The 19,217-nt window shown below is 39.2% G+C and overlaps 1 long non-coding RNA gene across 1 annotated transcript in view; it reads right to left on the reverse strand.

The window, feature by feature from the left end:
* Positions 1-301: 301 nt before the first annotated feature.
* The window catches only part of LOC122789997, a 114,570-nt gene continuing 95,654 nt past the window's right edge, over positions 302-19,217 (reverse strand). The window contains exon 2 of the long non-coding RNA XR_006362903.1: positions 302-6,627. This is a non-coding gene — a long non-coding RNA (uncharacterized LOC122789997). The remainder of the gene's footprint in view (positions 6,628-19,217) is intronic.

Raw genomic sequence — 19,217 nt, forward strand, 5'->3', positions numbered from 1 at the left:
CCCATGTCCAGTTGGAATTTCCTGGTAAATAAATATATAACGAGGACACAACATGTAATTTATGGAAACTTTAAAAAAATGAATAAGGTGCTCAAATCACTAGAATATTTTCTATTGAAAGAAAATATACATTTCAACAGGTAACATGTAAAGAACCTTAAAGATTTCAAATATAAAAACAGACAATGACAGAATGCCATTAGACCATATTCACAGCGAAGAATTTCAAATTATCAACATCGCATTTTACAAATTCATAGAAAAGAAGCTCAAGACAAAGAAAAACAGATCACAAAAGGTAAAATGTTTATGGTTTATTTGCAGGACTTTTCTGCTATTGATGATAGTTGTGGATAATAATGTACATATTCCAAAAGCGCATGATAAATGGAGCTGTGGCAGCTTGACATACCCAAAATTAAATCAACAATTTGCACAAGAGGCACACTACCTCACCAATTAAAAAATGTATAACCATACACAATACATAAATATTTATGGAAACTTCAGTAAAAGACACATCTTTGCTGAAGAAACCAGTTACAACAGATGGCCAGAATTTTTAATACTTCATTTTAAAACAGTAGATGAAAACCATGCCAGAGCAGTGCTCTTTATTTAAAGGAAGAAAAGAACTTCCATTACAAAAGTACACTACTATGTGATCTTAAGTAGAAAGCAAGTTTTGTCAAAGATCTGTGGTATGTAAGACATCAAATTTAAGAACCTTCAAAAATGTGCGATGATAAAGTCTGTTACATTAGTTAAACCACACAAGATGGGCAGAAACGACTGCTTAACAAATCAATTTAACAGTATCAAATTATAAGTACCTCAAAAAAATATCTTCACCAACCACAAAAGTTACAATCTGCTAAAATTATTGCACATAAAAGTATACATAACATCTTTCTAGATGGAATATATATTATACAGACAAAAAGATATTAAAAATGCCCTCAACAACAAAACGACTGTCATTGCAGGGCACTTAAAATAAACATGTGCCATCTTTTCACATTCAGCCTCTACGAGTAGTGACGGCAGCTTTAATGTCAAGAAATTACACATTTTTGTGCGAGGTAGTTCATAACGGCCTACTTCAAAACTTTACAAATCGTCTGTGAACGGTAAAGCATATGCCAAAGCAAAGCTACCTAAATGCAAAGGTCATGGAAAACATACGGCATCAATGAGTTACAGACAATGACTGATGCAGAAAAAAGTCAATAAAGACATTACCCTCAATATATTAAGAGCACTTAACTAAGAACTGTAATTAAACTGCAGTTTTGAATTTAGAATAAAATTACAGGAAACACTCAAGTTACAATTCATCTTTTGCTAAACCCAGTTTACATACCGTTTCCAGAATTTTCTCCTATTCAGAGCACCACAGTTTATTCCCATAAAGAAATAACTAGTGACCTACTACCACTAAGGTGGTCAAATACTGCAATATTAAATTAAAAAAGGTCTATATACATACATTTCAACATTTTAAACCCCCTGATTCCAGACACAGTTTCAGTCAGTTTTCCTACAGCTGCCCTAGACACTCACTGCTGATGTGCCAGCATAGCTTAGTAATTTAAATTTTTCACTTTTGCTGTTGCATACCCTTTTGTACATACTAAAACTCAACTAAATATGTTCATAGAGAAAGTAGCTGTCTAAATCAATATAATGACATTTTGTGCGTGTTAAAAGTGATATTTATCAATGCAAAATCAATTTCAAAATGTGCATCTCAAAACTGTCATGTCCACAAATGACGTCAATTTCCTAGGCAGAAAGTCTGCTCTTATAAGTTATTATCTCTACAACTGATGAGCTATACATTACTCCGAAAAATAATTTGGTTAGCTATTTTTTTTACTCTTAGAGACCTAAGTAATGTGCTTTTGTAAATGAATGAATGCATGTTAAATGATGGTGAGCAACAAGATGCCCAACTTTCTGCTGAATAAATAGTTGCTAATTATGTAAAAAAGATGCTGGAGGCAACAAACTGCAAATGGCTACAATAAACAGTATACCTGAATGCAAGATTAACACTACAACTAGAAATCCAGCTTCTTCTCAATGATGTTTTCCTGGCTACCTCTATTAAAGCAGATAATTTAGGCAGGCAATGATATAAGATGATACACTGCTTAATTTAGGTAGGCAATGATATACGATGATACACTGCTTCAACTAAAACCATAAAGTCAACAGTACTAAAAAAAAGCCAGTTAAGCAGTAATTCACGTTTTCCTATAAGGAATAATTACATCGCAGAAAATTAAACCTCTATTGTCATACAAAAATCTTACTTCACCTCTGATCAGGACATCAAGGTGATACTTCTTCATATCTACATACATAAAAATAAATGTCACTCTCCAAGTTTCAGTATCGAAGCCAGAACAAAATTCTATCAACACTGCATTCCCAGACAGACACATAAGCTACATGTTATGAAAAAAGTACTCCACAGCAAAGAATTAGATGCTCTTTTTAAGTTCAGCAGAATGTGCGACACCAAAGGTACATCACAACAGTCAAGACACTCGGATGCTTTAGTTAAGTAACGGAAGTCTTCGACTCCTCTAATAAAGGTGATGGCACACATGAGGGGAAGGGACTTGGGCAAACACCTACTTTTTGGTCCTCTGCTTACACTTTGTCAGCCTTTCATTCTTCCACAGATACCATTCCAGCTGAAATGCATGTTTCTTCAGCATACTTTTTCACTTATTATGACTTTAACTGACAGCTGCAAGTATCACAAATCAAGTTATCATCAGGACAAAAACATACAACATTAAATGCCAATCTTTATAACAAACTGTTTTAACAAGGTTTGAAAATGTAAATCATTAACACAATGGCCTGCAGTACAGGGAAAATGTAAAAACAGGAGGGAGAACTATATTTGTGAAAGAAAAAAAAACATAAGCCTGGAATACAACAAAACTATTTTAAGGTTGGAAAATGCAAGAAACGCGTACTACAAATGTAAGAAATAAAAACAGAACTGAACTGGGAACTGAACCATGCAACTACATTGTTAACTTACACCAGGATGAAATGGACCAAAATAAGATTCATAAGTTACTGACAGACTCTCCCACTCCTGTTGATGTTGCTTGTGTCCTTGCGAGGTACAGCTCCGAGGAAAAAATGCTGGTCCATTGTAAAAGTGATATTGCTTTTCACATGTGATTTTTTTTTTTGCCAAAAATGTTAAAGCAGTGCAGTCTGCCACTTTTTTTTATTCAGAATGCATAGCCCAATGTTCCAAACTACTTTCCAGATTAAGAATAAAAACAAAACAAAATAAAAAAAAAAAGCAATACAGTTTACAGAGAAGTGTAGTATCTCAATGAACTAAAAGTACTCCTATCTCAATCCTCAAAATGTAAAATTAATTTGGGGTTTTAAAATACTACTGAGCCAGGTAAAATAAACAGAGCAGTTCTAAAAAAAAAAAAAAAAAAAAAAAAAAAACAAACAGTCTGCCAACAGTTGAAAACTGATCATTTTTGTAGCAGTTACATGTAGACATACCTCTCAACCTCTAACTACAAGAAATCTAGACAGAGATAAAGATAACGGCAAGGTCAAATTCCCAAAATCAGGGACACATTTTAAATACTGCTCTTATGGACTTGGAGAAACTTGCTAGAATAATAGGTTTTGCATTAGCACTCGATTCTTGAAGGGCATGAAGTATGAAAACTCAAATGTCTGTTTTTAGTGACCAATGTTATGAAAAATGGATGACAAATCTGGCAACTCTGAGAGAATATGGACAGTTGACAGGTATGCACACAGAGCTGATCAGTAAGCATCTGCACTTCATTTACTATACAGAGCTCATCAGTAAGCATCTGCACTGCATTTACTATACAGAGCTCATCAGTAAGCATCTGCACTGCATTTACTATACAGAGCTCATCAGTAAGCATCTGCGCTCCATTTACTATACAGAGCTCATCAATAAGCATCTGCGCTCCATTTACTATATAGAAATTACTTCTCTAATGACAGTTAAACTCCTGAACTGTTCAAATGATATAAAAAACCTCCAAATTTGCTATTAACTTGCAATTAGAAATCTTCCATATTATGTGTAGATATGGACAATGAATTAATCGACTGATTCTGTAAGACTGAAGAATGAAGGTTTCCCTGGAGAATTCATTTCTACAATTCACTGGATTGGTCTTAAATAATGTTAGACTCACAAATCGCTCACAGCTAAATGGCATAACATGACAGAACTGCTAACATAACACATCATACGGTCTCATTTCCATTATTGTAAATTCATGGACAACTATTGTCCAGATGGGTCATCAAAAGGTCAGTGTTATTACCCAAACTGCTCTGCCCCAAAAGGTCACTGGGGCTTTCACAGACGCAATTTTTTTCCTGCTAAAGCTGTCTCTTCCTACAATGTCTGTCCCCCACAACAGAGCAACTTAATTTTGTCATGATCCTCTCTCCAGTGATTTAGAATGAAAATATCTAGGGTTACAGCTTTTTCTTCTGCATTTCTGAAGATGTTTCCAGCAGATTTTTTTTCACTGCCTGACTGTTGTTGGGTACAAACTCTTCAAAATGAATTTAAGGTCAATTTTTTCCAGCAAGAAACAAAGGCCAAAACAAGTGTTTAGTACACCTTCTGTTTCAAGAATACCCAGTACCACCATACCACTTAGTTATGAGTGCCAAGCTTCATGCCAGTGTTGACTATGATGGCCACTATTTTGGTGAATAATGTTCAGTAACAGAACCTAGTGCCATGGGTCACGTGAGGCATCACTTGCTATGAGAATTGTAAAAGGAAATAAATGTCAAAGAAAGCCAAAATGGTGTGTTGAGACTGCAGACTAGGATGCAGACAAGAACAGGAAAATAGTTGAACCATGGACTTTGCACATGGTTATGGGAAAAACTTAACATTTGCAAATAGCTGGCTTGTGGGATGAAGGACATGCAGCAAACAAACTGTGCTTAAATGTGACACTAATCATACACCAGATGCACACAGTCATGTAAAGCAGCTCTCCAGGAAAGATGAAGCTCTGATCAACTCTGCAGTACAAAAGTAACGAATAGGAATCAAACCGTGGTTTACAAGATGTAGCACACATGGGGTTTACTACATCATTTTCATTCAAAAACTTACATTGCCAGACTAAATTCCTTGGGAAAGAGGAGTGACACACTGATTGTGACCCAGGCAACCACAGACTAATGTCTCAAGCAATGAAGAAACCAGTGAAAGCACAGTAAGCCTTGCCTAGGCAAGTATATATGTCACGCTACTGATGAGGAAGGCTACGGCCACACAAGGAAAACCAGTGACAGCTGCCTGGCTGGTTCCTCTGACTGACACTCACCCCCAAAGGGGATCAAAATAGGCCAATCAATCATGACAGGGCTGAATCTGGCTTGGCAGGCAGTGGACATAAGTGCAAAAGAAAAAAATCTGCACTGCTAGTCAATTTAAGCAACTTGCCACTTTCAAGAAAGGCCGATTACTTCGCATGTTTTAGTGCAAGTTGTATTTTTTTTTAAATTAAGAAGAGTTGCATGCAGGCATACTGACTCAGCAGTTTTGGTAAACAGACGTGACCTCCTGGTTTGATGCATCATCTATTTCATGACATCCGGTACTGTGGGGACATCAGTTCCTAACCACATTTCTTAGGGTACTGTAAAATATTTTAACAATGGAACTAAGTTTAAAGGAATGCTCTATACAAACTTGTTTCCAGTCTACTAACAAGGCTTAGCAAATGGAGAAAGTTCAGTACTCAAGAGTTCACACACTTTGTTGGTATATACTACTCTGCTGCTACACAAAGTTCAGTTAAGCAAGATTGGACTGTCTCAAGTTCCATCCAAGATAGTGTTGGCACCACCTCTTATGAAACTGCAGTTCCTAAACCGTGCAGTCTCATTTAGACTACTGCAGTGACTGCTGGAAGTGGGAAACAGCTTAATGTAGCAATATAAACAAAAAGCCACAATTAAGCAACATACAAAAAGAGCACTTCATATTTCAGTTTAGTGTACCAGACTATCCACTGGAATACATATTCCTTTTAAAGGAAACACCAGTTGCATATTTGGTGTTGGCAGTTTCTTTCTTTTTATAAACTGCAAAACATACTACTAACTTATCCAAGATAAGTGTATTACTTACAAGTACAGAAACAAACGGCTCCAGTCCTGGAAAAAAGTTAAAAATAAAATAAGCAGCAGAACAGCTGCATAAATTACAAACTGAAGGAACTTCCACAACATTATAAAGCATTTCAGACTTTACAGCAGCATTCGAAATTAAATGAAAAAGTCCTAACTGGAAAGTCTGTAAAATTAGCTCTGGAAAAATGAACAGCTTTCTTTGCTGAAAAGGTTGTCTACAGGCTGCTCCATCGGGCATGAACAACAGAACCAAAGGAGGCCAATAGTCATCTGCAACAACCCAGTGGTCCAGCTGATGTCTCTAGACTGCTGTCTGTGTCAGAGGCCAATGTCGGATCTGTGGACATGGAGGACACATCGTTGACAGATGGTGATGATGATGATGGGTTCTGAGAGCCATTAATCACTGCTGCACCTGTGCTATGAGAAATAAAGCAACAAGTTAACATTCAAAGGAAAATAAAATGCCAAAAGGATAAAGAGCACACAACTTTGTCTACACTATCCAATAATGAATTAACATTAAATTAATATATTGTAAGACAGTGAAAAACTTCATGAAGCAGGATTGCAGCTGCAAACTTCAGTTCTAAATGTCAAATTCAATGCACAACAAATGACGTTCAGGAGTTAAATCTCATAAGACAAAACAATAGGTCACTGCTACCTTAAATAAAATAAATTAAAAAAAAAAAAAAAAATTGATACAGGTGTGAGATATAATTATGCAGCCATCCAAGAAATAACTACATATGAAGCATTGACTAATATTTATGGTCAAGGCACTAGTTCACAGACATTAAGAAATCCTGAATATAACATGGTTGACATACATTAAGAAATACTGAATATAAAATGATTTGTGAATACAAACCTATACATTTTCCTTTTAATGAAAATAGTAACGAGGACAATGCACTTCAGCATGAACTAGAATTATTAACATCTGCATGAACTAGAATTATTAACATCTGCATGAACTAGAATTATTAACACCTGCATGAACTAGAACTATTAACATCTGCATATTCCTAAGTCATTTTTCAGTATCCATAAACACAATCAAAATAAGTGCCCAGTGCAACATAACCGTGCATGACTGCTAACTTTAATTTTTCTGGTCTCCATTAACTAGGATTTGCCTTAATATTCTTGCTAAGGGATCAAAATAAGGATGACACAAAAGTGGAGAGAGCAGGCCTAGTCTTGTGGCTTACTAAATTTAGCACCTAAGAAAGTTTAATCTCCAACTATACTCAGGCAAGGGTACCTTGACATAGTGACTAAAGTAATTTAGCAAATCTCTCATGAAATTTCATATACAATATCTGAAAAATACACTGCCTGCTCATCCTTGTCAAATGCTTTTTCAGCATCAGCTCATTTCTTTATAGTGATGTTTTCTATCAATAAGCAAGCTTTTATCAAATTATCACAAGTGGTCCTGGCAGGTACGAATCCCGTACAGTTTAAGTCAATCAACAGGGGAAGTATTCTGGGCAATCATTTAACAAAGAGGGTAGTGAAAACTTTAATCAAGATAGAAAATAGATAATGGGTGTTATCAAACTAAAAGAAGGTATTTACCAGATTTCAAGATGACAGCACTTAAGTGTCTTACCAGGATTGGGGGGGGGGCAGTCAGCTGAATAAACATAGGCAAGCCACCAGGGCCAAGTGATTTTGCTTTTCCCGATCCAGTCCTTAGTTGCAGTGCCTCTAATGTAAACTCTTATTAAGAAATCTGCCTGGAAGTGACTTAAGCTTATTCAGAAAGACACAAAATTATTATTTTCCTAACAGCTTTTGTGACATCTTCCGCATATAACTTGTTCACATAGATTCACAGGTGTTTACTACGCTAAAGACCACAAGGGCCTTTTTAAACCTAGCCATGCATCCTAAATCTCTGACAAGTTCTAATACCCTTGATAAATGTAAGCATGGGCTTGGGAGATGAACCATTTACAGGTTGCCTATGTCCATTAGAGACATAACTGCTAAACCAGGGATGAATTTCTGATTTCCATCCAACTGTCCAATATGCACTTGAATTGGGCTAGGGAGGAACTCTGCTTCACATGGATGGGGAGCCTGTTCTACATATGGGGTAGTCTCTAGGATACATACATCTCTCCAGCAGGTCCTATTTATATCACAGGCAAAGTTTAAGCCTTTAGAAAGTACAGTTGTGTACACTTACCATAAATGTAGATGTTTGAGTGTATTCACTGTTGCAGTCATCACATTTGGGTTACCCCTGCCAGGGTAGCCCTCGGCTGGCCCAAATACCAGAGGTTTAGTATTTCTGCGTCAGTTGCCGTCGCTTCAGGACTGACGTCAGGTCGTCAGTAATATAGAGTAAGGCAGCCAACACCATAACATCAGTTTTTCTTGCCCTAACTTTCAGAAGCCCCCAAGTGGGAGCCAGGTCATGGTGGAAGAACCCCACCACTAGAAAGTAAATACCAAAATGTCCCTTGTAAGGAGAGAGAGAGGAGGGGGATGGAGGGACGGAAACCAGGACTGCAACAGTGAATACACTCGAACATCTACATTTATGGTAAATGTACACAACTGTACTATGTTCTGTGTGTTTCACTGTTGCAGTCCTCACATTTGGGTTGATTCCCAAAGCTGAGGAAAAGGGTGGAGGCAGTCAAGGAGACTAGGGGCTGGCTAGGATGCCCTGCAAGACTGCAGTGGCAAAGCCTGCCCTAGATTTGGAGAAGATAGGTAGGTGGCAATGTTTGGTGAAAGTGTGAACAGATGTCCAGGTGGCAGCCTCCAGGATGTCCCTGGTGGGGACTCCTCTGAGGAAAGCTGCAGAGGTGGAGGTTGCTCTGGTGGAGTGAGTCCTGACCCCCTTAGGGAGAGGCTTTCCATGCTGCTTGTAAAAGAAATGGATGCAGTGTGCTATCCATTTAGAAATTGTTTGGAAATGGCTTTGCCCTATGCCCCTACAGCAAAGCTAACCAGCAACTGATCAGACTTTCTGAATGATTTAGCCCTGTCTAGATAGAATCTGAGCTGTCTCTGTGCACATCTAGAGTGTGCAGGATCCTTTCCCCCTTGTTCTGTGGGTTAGGGAAAAAAGTGGGCAAATGAATGGATTGGTTGAGAGCTACACTGGACACCACTTTGGGCATGAAGGATGGGTTAAGTCCTGAGGGAAAATCTGTCAGCATGGAAGATGATGAAGGGCTCCACAGCCATGAGGGCTTGTAGCTCAGAGACCCTTCTGGCTGAAGTGACGGCCAGAAGAAAAGCGGTCTTCCAGGAGAGGTATTTCAACTCTGCTGAAGATGCTGGTTCGAAGGGGGGCAGGGTGAGCTTTTCCAACACAAAGTGAAGGTCCCAAGCTGGGGTAGGTGCTCTTCTGGGTGGCCTCAAGTTGCTAGCCCCTCTTAGGAATTGTTTGATCAGAGGGTGTGAGAAAAGGGGCTGCTCAGTGGGGAAATGAGCAGAGATAGCATAGGCATGAGTTTTAATAGAGGAAAAAAAGGACACCACTGTGTAGCAGGTCAGCTAGGTAATCCAAGATAAGAGGGAGGGAGGACTGTGCCGTACTGGCTCCCTTAGCCTGAATCCAGGTGCAGAACCTTTTCCATTTCTCAGCATAAGACTTTCTAGTGCTAGGGCATCTGGTCTCACATATAACATCTAGAACCTGTTTACTGAAGTTGGCAGATTGATCAGTGGTTAGGGAATAACACCACAAATAACCCGCAAACAAACTTTTAAACAAAAGCGAGAAAAAAACAATAGGAGCCGGCAACTATAAAACACTGGTTTAATAAGCGCTTTCGATAAAGCAAATACTTCACCTTCATCAGACAAAGAACCATCAATTAACTGTGTTTAAATACATTTCATAAAATAATTAAGTAAATTAGATTATTACTCAATTTTAATTCATTGCATCACTTCCAAAAAAAGCAAGACTATTTACAAACACGGCACAACATCAAAAAGTTTTGTGATGCCAAACGTCACTGTTGTGAATTGTATAACAAATGCTAAACACAAAGTAAAAGTACTAATCACAATAAAAAATCATTAAAAAATCATTTGAACATAAATAAAATGAATAAAAAACCTTTTTTAAAACAGCAGCACCAGAACGGCTAAACTACGCTAGTAAGCACCAAAAAAAGCTAATATCAAGTTTAAATCTCACAAACTTAATGAATTCTTAAGCTATAATTAAATCTTAGGAATAGCTTTATCATCAACAGGCAATTTACCTTGCTTAGTGAAAAGCTATTACTATTAATAGTTAATAAACATTAATAATTATTAATAACATAAACATTAAATATGCCAACACAAGCTTGATTTTATTTCATGTCATCTCTTCAAAGCTAACCATTTGAGGATACACTTAATAGACAGATGTTCGTTAAGACCTGGATACGCACATGCTGTGGTTCTTATTTGCCACATTAATTCATCAATCTCCAGTAAGAGTTGCCAAGGACCCCCTCTTGGGTCATTTTGCCTTTGATGTAAAATGACAAATTTAAAATTATGATCTATATGTTCGGAAATATGTTTTGCCAAAGCGTTATTCATATCTTTTTTGCTAATAGCATAACAGTGCTCATAAATACGGTGTTTTATTTTTCTTTCCGTTTTGCCTATATAAAAGGCTTTGCACTGATCACATAATGCGGCATAAACAACTCCCTTGCTCTCACAATGGTATCTCTTATTAATTTTATAAAGCTGATCATTAATAAGTACTTCTTTTGTTACTAAAATTAATCTGCATTGTGGACAAGAACCACATAAGATCTAGTGGTTTGTGATCTCGCCTTCTTTTCCAACAATGCTTTAAGGTTGAAATTCCTTCTATACGTAATTTTAGGTTGCGACCCTAACTTATTATGAAGGGTTGGGGTCCTCAGTAATAATTCTCCAATTTTTATTCATAATACGTCTAATTATTTGATAATCTACGGAGAAAGTACACAAGAAGCTAGTCTTGTAAATGTTATTCTTAGTAGATGACCGGGCATCCTCATATTGGCCAGCTAGTAATGTAGTGTTTGCAATATTTGCCGTTTGCCCACACAATAGGGGTTTAAAATGTCCGGAATGACGTTTAGATATAACTCCATTCCTAGTGTTAATCACAAGGTTTACAGGAAAACCTCTATTGATAAACATATTTACTAAGTTCTCACATTCTTTTTCAAAATCAATGAACTCAGTAGTCATCCTTGCCGCCCTGACCATCTGTCCCTTAACGACTGCTTTCTTCTGATGGAAAGGGTGGCAACTACTGTAATGTAAGAAAACATTAGAATATGTAGGTTTCCTGTAAATCTTACTAATCTTTAACAAGAAGAATGTCGAGAAAATTGATGCAGTTTTCATCCAAGTTATAAGTAAATTCCAGAAAAATCAGTCAACTTAGTAATACTTGCTATGAAAACAGGGACTAGGGTTTTTGGTCCTTTCCAAATAAGAAACATGTCATCCTGGTACCTAGTGTACCAGGTGACATGCTCTTGGAACAGAGGGTGAGGAAAAAGTAAAGTAATTTCCCAGTGAGCCATGATGGCATTAGCAAAGCTACCCCCACATAGGGAGCCCATGGCCACACCGGATTTTTGTAGATATAAGTCACCCTCAAAAGCCATAAAATTATTTGATAGCCCCAACTCTAACAGTGTTTCAGTTAAGTATATAGTGTTATCTGGAACGTCCCTGGAAACCAAAAACTCCCTAATCCATTCAATCCCTAGATTTTGGGGTATGACAGTATAGAGGTCATTCACGTCTATTGTCAAGAAGCATGCTTCAGTCTGATATTCTAGGCTATTAATATTGTACAAAAAAAAACATGAGTCCCTACAAATATGTAATTCAGATTCAATAAGAGGCTTTAATAAATTATCCACGTGTTTAGCGCATGCGTACGTCACTGATCCTCGCCCGTCAACTATTGGTCTAAAGGGTGGATTATTAATTGACTTGTGTAGTTTAGGAGTGCCAAAAAATGCTGGTACCTTAGGTGCTAACATTATTAGGTATTGATACAGATCTAAATCAATGTACGCTTCCAGGAAAAGATCTTCTAAAATATTTTTAATCTTTTTATAAGCTATATTAAGCTCATTAACCGAAACTTTCATATAAAATCTGTATTAAGATGTTTTGTCATACAGTCAACATACATTTCATGATCCATAAGTACCAGCCCCCCACCCTTATCTGGTTTCATTGCACGGATATTACATGCGTTCAAAAGTTGGATGATTTCATATTCAGATGGTTTAATATTCCAATAGCTGTTAAAATGGTTATTATTAACTTCATGCATCTCTCTTAAGTCCATTTCACACATTCTTTCAAATAGGCCAAGACTGGGATGTAACACTGGATGAAAAACACTAGAAACCCTTCTAGAACTAACTAGAGATGTACTATCACCTATTAAAACGTCTAGATTTAACTTGCGAACAAATAATTTTAAGTCAATAATAGTTTTGACTAAGTCCATTTTCTTGTTGGGAACAAAGGATAAACCCTTGGAAAAGAAGTCAACCCATTCCTGTGTAATATTCAGTTCCGTAAAATTATAAATGTTAAAATCTCCTTCAGTACTTTTATGTATTGAAGGGTAAAAATTTTGCCCAAATTCATTCACTACCTCCTCCGCTGCCTTCTCCTGTTTCGTGATGCAGGTTGTTTCTTGTTGGACTGGCGGCTGTTCTGTGTCCCATTGGAATTTCTGTGAAAACCCTGTTGATTGAAAGTGACTGCCCCATCAATGTTATTATTATTGTTATTATTTAACCCACCATACTGGTTATTGTTATGAGCTGTATTGTTATTCCTGGAGGCATTATTATTATTATTAAGCCGTTCACTACGCCTCAATGGTTGTGTTTGTGGCTCATCAGAACCAGAGTCACCATTAGAAAAATTGTCCCGTGATTCAAGTCTATTATCATCATCAGACCCAGTAGGATAATTAGGGGCATTTAAAGTCCCAGGGTGGTAAACAGGGGGTCTAGGATAGGCTTTATTATTAGCATAGTCAGATATATCTCGCGTTATCTTTTTCTTTTTAGTTGTTAGCAACTTGGTCATAGTCGCCTCTATGCTTGTAAAAATACGAGCATATTCGTACTTGTATCTTGGAAATTCGTTATGATTTTTGATAAGATGTTCTAATATCTCCAAGTCAGCCTTCAAGTCACCAATTTCAACTTTATAAAAGTTAATCAAGGCCCCCAAAAACTCTATACCTTGTCTATCGAACAATGCCAGTAATTCACGATGGAAAAGGGAGTTTTCCACAAGTCCCATCGGGTAACGCCATTGACGTAAACCTTTAGGTATTATTTTCTTCTCTATGCATTCTTGCAAATATGCAACTTCAAGTTGCAGTTTCCTGCATCTATAAAGTTTATAATCAGAGTCATTGATAGTAGTAGATAAAGCACTCACCATAGGTTCATTATGCTGTTGACTGTCCACTTGGTTTCCAGGAACAAAAAAATTGTTATCAAGAAAAAAAATTGTTATGAAGAAAACTGGCCATGGAGGGAAACACTTTCTTGCATTGTTACCCCATTATTAGGCAAACCTCTCCCGACAGATTGTATACTAGCTGGACCTGAATTGTTGTCCACTACAGTGATGGGAGAAGATGTTGGCATATTAAAATTCGGAGCAATCCTAAACTTACGTATAGAAGGAATTTCAACCTTAAAGCATTGTTGGAAAAGAAGACGAGATCACAAACCACTAGATCTTATGGCATGTTCAAATGTGGTTCTTGTCCACAATGCAGATTAATTTTAGTAACAAAAGAAGTACTTATTAATGATAAGCTTTATAAAATTAATAAGAGATACCACTGAGAGAGCAAGGGAGTTGTTTATGCCGCATTATGTGATCAGTGCAAAGCCTTTTATATAGGCAAAACAGAAAGAAAAATAAAACAATGTATTTATGAGCACTGTTATGCTATTAGCAAAAAAGATATGAATAACGCTTTGGCAAAACATATTTCCGAACATATAGATCATAATTTTAAATTTGTCATTTTACATCAAAGGCAAAATGACCCAAGAGGGGGTCCTTGGCAGCTCTTACTGGAGACTGATGAATTAATGTGGCAAATAAGAACCACAGCATGTGCATATCCAGGTCTCAACGAACATCTGTCTATTAAGTGTATCCTCAAATGGTTAGCTTTGAAGAGATGACATGAAATAAAATCGAGCTTGTGTTGGCACACTTAATGTTTATGTTATTAATTATTAATGTTTATTAACTATTAACAGTAATAGCTTTTCACTAAGCAAGGTAAATTGCCTGTTGATGATAAAGCTATTCCTAAGATTTAATTATAGCTTGAGAATTCATTAAGTTTGTGAGATTTAAACTTGATATTAGCTTTTTTTGGTGCTTACTAGCGTAGTTTAGCCGTTCTGGTGCTGCTGTTTTAAAAAAGGTTTTTCATTCATTTTATTTATGTTCAAATGATTTTTTAATGATTTTTTATTGTGATTAGTACCTTTACTTTGTGTTTAGCATTTGTTATACAATTCACAACAGTGACGTTTGGCATCACAAAACTTTCTGATGTTGTGCCGTGTTTGTAAATAGTCTTGCTTTTTTTGGAAATGATGCAATGAATTATAATTAAGTAATAATCTAATTTACTTAATTCTTTTATGAAATGTATTTAAACACAGTTAATTGATGGTTCTTTGTCTGATGAAGGTGAAGTATTTGCTTTACCGAAAGTGCTTATTAAACCAGTGTTTTATGGTTAGGGAATAAGCCAAGCTGCCAAACTGAGGATTTGCAATTGGAGATGCATCAATTCTCCTTCCCTCTGGGTCAGGAGGGTTGGGGTCTGAGTGAGATGCCACAGTGGCAGTGAGGACAGGCTGCTCAGCAGTGGGTACCAGTGCTGGTGAGGCTAGTCTGAAGCAATAAAAAGAATTGTCCTTGTTTTTTCCTCCCTTATTTTTAGCAGTACCCTAGTAATGAGAGGTAGTGGAGGAAAGGCATACACCGATAGATTGACCCAGGGGAAGGACAGGGCATCCACTTTGCAGCGATGCCCCCTGGTGCAGAACTTGCTGAGCTGATGGTTGGTGTGGGAGGCAAAGAGGTCGACCTTCGGGGTGCCCCATTTCTGAGTTATTAGGGTGAAGGCTCTTTTGTCTAGCTGCCACTCGTGTGGGTCCAGAAGATTTCTGCTTAAGTGATCTCCCAGAGAGTTTAGAGGACCTGGCAGGAATTGTGTTAACAGGTGCAGTTCCACGGCAGAGGCTGTGTGCCAAAGAGTCATGGCCAGCCTGCATAGAGGGTATGAGTGAGTCCCTCCCTGTTTGTTGATACATCACATCACAGTGGTGGTGTCTGTTTTGATCAGGAGAGCCCCTGGGGAGAGAAGGGGGCTGAAAGCTGTCAATGTGTGCTGGACAGCTAACATCTCTTTTTGGTTGATGTGCAGATGGATTTGCTGTGGGCTCCCATTGGCCCTGTATGCACCTGCCGTCCAGGTGTGCACCCCAGGCACAGTCTGATGCATCTGTGGTGAGGGTCTGGGTGACGGGGGTGGTGAGAAAGGTAGTCCCTTGTTGTAGGAGCATGCTGCTGCCCACGCTGCTGCCCACCACAGAAAATCTTTCCTGAGGCAAGGTATTATGGGTGTAAGAGTTTCCAGTTTCCAGGTCTTGAGAGTGTTGACACTAAAGGATTTTTAGGTACCACTGACGTTTCCTCATATGCAGTCTGGCATATGGAATGAGTAGAATGCAAGATGCCATGAATCCCAGAGCATGCAGGATTTTCCTTGCAGATAAATGGGGTCTGGCGGCTAGTAGAGAGAAGTAGGCTGTCAGGTAAGTTGCTTTTCTGGTGTAAAGAATGTTATCTGGGATGCTGTGTCTAGGCTTGCTCCCAGGAATATAATCCTTTGGGTGGGTACTAGTTTGGATTTCTTTTCGTTGACAGTGTACCCTAGGGAGGTCAGTAGGGACTTCACAAATGCCAGGTGCTTGAGCAACTTTTCCTGAATGTCTGCCTGAATTAGGCAGTCTTCTAAATATGGGTAAATTTGGATATTCCTTTGTCTGCAAAAGACAATGACCATAGTCAGACATTTTGTGAAAACTCTGGGGGCAGTAGATAAGCCAAAGGGAAGTGCAGAGAACTGAAAGCGCAGAGATCCTGCCCTGAAATGCAAGTATTTCCTGCATGATTTCTTGATAGGAATGTGGAGGTAGGCCTCTTTTAGGTCTAGGGTGGCTAGTCAAGCATCTTTGGAGAACATGGGTAGCAGTTGCTGGAGGGTGAGCATTTTGAATTTTTGGTATCACCAAGAAGTTGTTTAGAATGGATAGATCGAGGATGGGGCCCCAAGTGCCCTCTTTTCTGGGTAGCAGAAATATTCTGGAGCAGAAACCTTGGCCTTTCTGTTCTGCAGGAACGTGCTCTGTTGCCCTCAGAGAACAGGGAAGAACTTGCTTTTGTGCCTCTACACACTGGTTTGGAGGTAGATCTGGGAATCCTTTTGGGGTTGGAAGTGTGTGGAAAGAAAATCTGTATCCATGGGACACTATGTTGAGGACCCAGCTGTCGCTGGTAATGGTGGCCCAGATGCTTGCGTGAAAGGACAGTTTTCCTCCTAGGGGTACAGTGAAGCTGGGCAGCTGGGCAGAGGGAGTGGGTGGTGGAGGAGAGTCATTGGGAGCTCTTGGCAAGAGAAGTGGCTTAGAACTCCCTGTTTTTGAAGTGGAGGAATTCCACTGTTTTGATCTCTGCATTACCTGCTGTCCTGGGGGGGGGGGGGGGGGGCTCTGGGCTGAACTGACCTGCTGGGAGCAGGAAAGGACCAGTGCTTGGAGGGGCATGCCTACTGAACCTGGGTGGCTGGACCTGTGATAAATCCTTAAATGTCTGCATAGATTTAGCTTTTTCTTCCATCTTTTTTTAAGACCTCCTCTGCCTTAGTGCCAATAAGTTGCCTTTGTGCAAGGGTGCATCCAACAATTTAGATTTAACATGGTCTTGGCAAGGGCTGTTCCTTAAGCCATGCATGCCTTCTAAGGACAGAACTGGTGACTGCTGCCCTGCAAGAAGCTTCTAGGGCATCAAAACCACAGTGTCAAGTGTGCTTAGTTACTTGACTTGCAGAATGCATCAACTCTTGTAATTCTCTAGATTCTGCACAAGCACAAAAAGAAGACACTTTTTGTTAAAGGAGTTCCATGGTATGTTGCTGAAATTTTAGCATATGGAACTGGCAATTTAGTGCTCTGATAGCAAGAGTAGCAGAGGTGTATCCTTTTTTACCCCATCTGTCTAGTGCTCGGGAATGTGAGGGGGCTGGGATTCTTAGGAAAGGTTATTTTAATACCTTTAGGCCCTTGAGAAATTACCTCAGGGTCTGCAGTAGGATTTTTGAAAAGAAATCTGTGTGAGTCAGGGACTTTAATACCAGTCAGGTTTTCAGGGTGCAGGAGGTAGGGTGTCAGGAGTCGAACTAGACTCAAGAAAACATCGTCCACAACATCCAGGACTGGTGGAATGGCCAGGGGTCTGTGCTGTGGAAGATCTAAGAATTCCCCGAGTCTCTTTTTAGACTGAGGGTAGTCCTGACATTCCCATTGGAAATGCTCCCTTAAGGTAAGAAGGGTTTCCCCACAGGAAAAGTCCACAGGTGGAGAGGTTGTGGGAATGGAATCCTCTGCGTCAGAATCCTCATAAGCAGAAAGGGGTTGCATGTCTTTGTATTCAGATGCATCAGAGTCATCAGACTCCTGTTCAGACAAAACTACTGGGGATAGATCTCTTTCTTTTGGAAGGGGTAGCTTGGTTTCCCCTGATAAGCATAAGGTCGTCTGCCATTTTAAGCATTTGAAACTGAGGCAAGGAAGCAGGTGCCTGAGAATGGGTCTGTTTCTTGGGTGTGGTTCATACCCTGCGCTTTAGAAACTCAAGTCATTTTCAAAAGAACGGTAGATGCAAAAGAAGTCGTCTGTTTGTGTCGAGAATTGGTAGTGCGAAGTACTTCCTTGGAAGCCGGTGCCTGCTCAGCGGCTCCAGACCCATCCAAGGGAGTGACAAGCGCAGGATCCTTAGTCGAAGAAGAGTTCTGCGGCATACCGGACTCTGAAAGGGTCTTGGTAGCAGCCTGCGAATCCACAGAAGTGGGCATCAGGGGCTGCAAAAGCGCATCACTGAGGACAGGAGAACGACTAGCTTAACGGAAGCGTCATCGGTAGGCTTGGACCTGTGTGGTCTGTTTCTGTCTTTATCCTTACATTTTTTCGGAAGATCGGCTGTTGGATGGCTTACCAAAACCATATCAGAATTCGATGACTGTAAGCAAAAATATCTAGCTACAAAAAGGGCCAGACGTATGGTTCTGGCATTGAACAAAGCACAAAAGTGACAGCGGGGTCACTGTGGTCTGGGCCTAAGCATGTGATGCAGTAAGAATGAAAGTCTCAGTGTGGTATTTGCTTTCCACAGGCGAGATAACTTAACTTTCTAACATTGGTTAGTGCAAGAAAAAAGGATCCCCAACGGGGTACTTGGCTTTAGAAGACTTCAGCTTCAATTCGGAAGATGAAACTCAGGTAGTGGCTGACCGGCACTCATGCGAACTGCTTCTGCTTCAGGATCCGCCCTACTTTATACTACTGACTACCTGACATCAGTCCTGAAGCGACGGCAACCGAAGCAGAATGCTAAGCCACTGGTACACGGGCTGGCTGAGGGCTACCCTGGCAGGGATAACCCAAATGTGATGACTGCAACAGTGAAACACGAAGAACATCAGGTAATTCTGGTGCTGTTTCTTTTGTGGAAAAGCAGGAGGTCCATCAGAGTGGGGTCTGAAAATGCCCTGTATGCCAGGCATCTCCACTTAAAACCTGTAGGAGATAAGACTACAGGGATACGGCCTTGAGACGGGCTGCATAGGACATTTTACTTACGTCCTGTACTGAAACTGTGGACATTCC

This window comes from Protopterus annectens, chromosome 15.part0 (genome assembly GCF_019279795.1).
Source record: "Protopterus annectens isolate FY-2018-M chromosome 15.part0, PAN1.0, whole genome shotgun sequence".
NCBI classification, from domain to species: Eukaryota; Metazoa; Chordata; order Ceratodontiformes; family Protopteridae; genus Protopterus; species Protopterus annectens.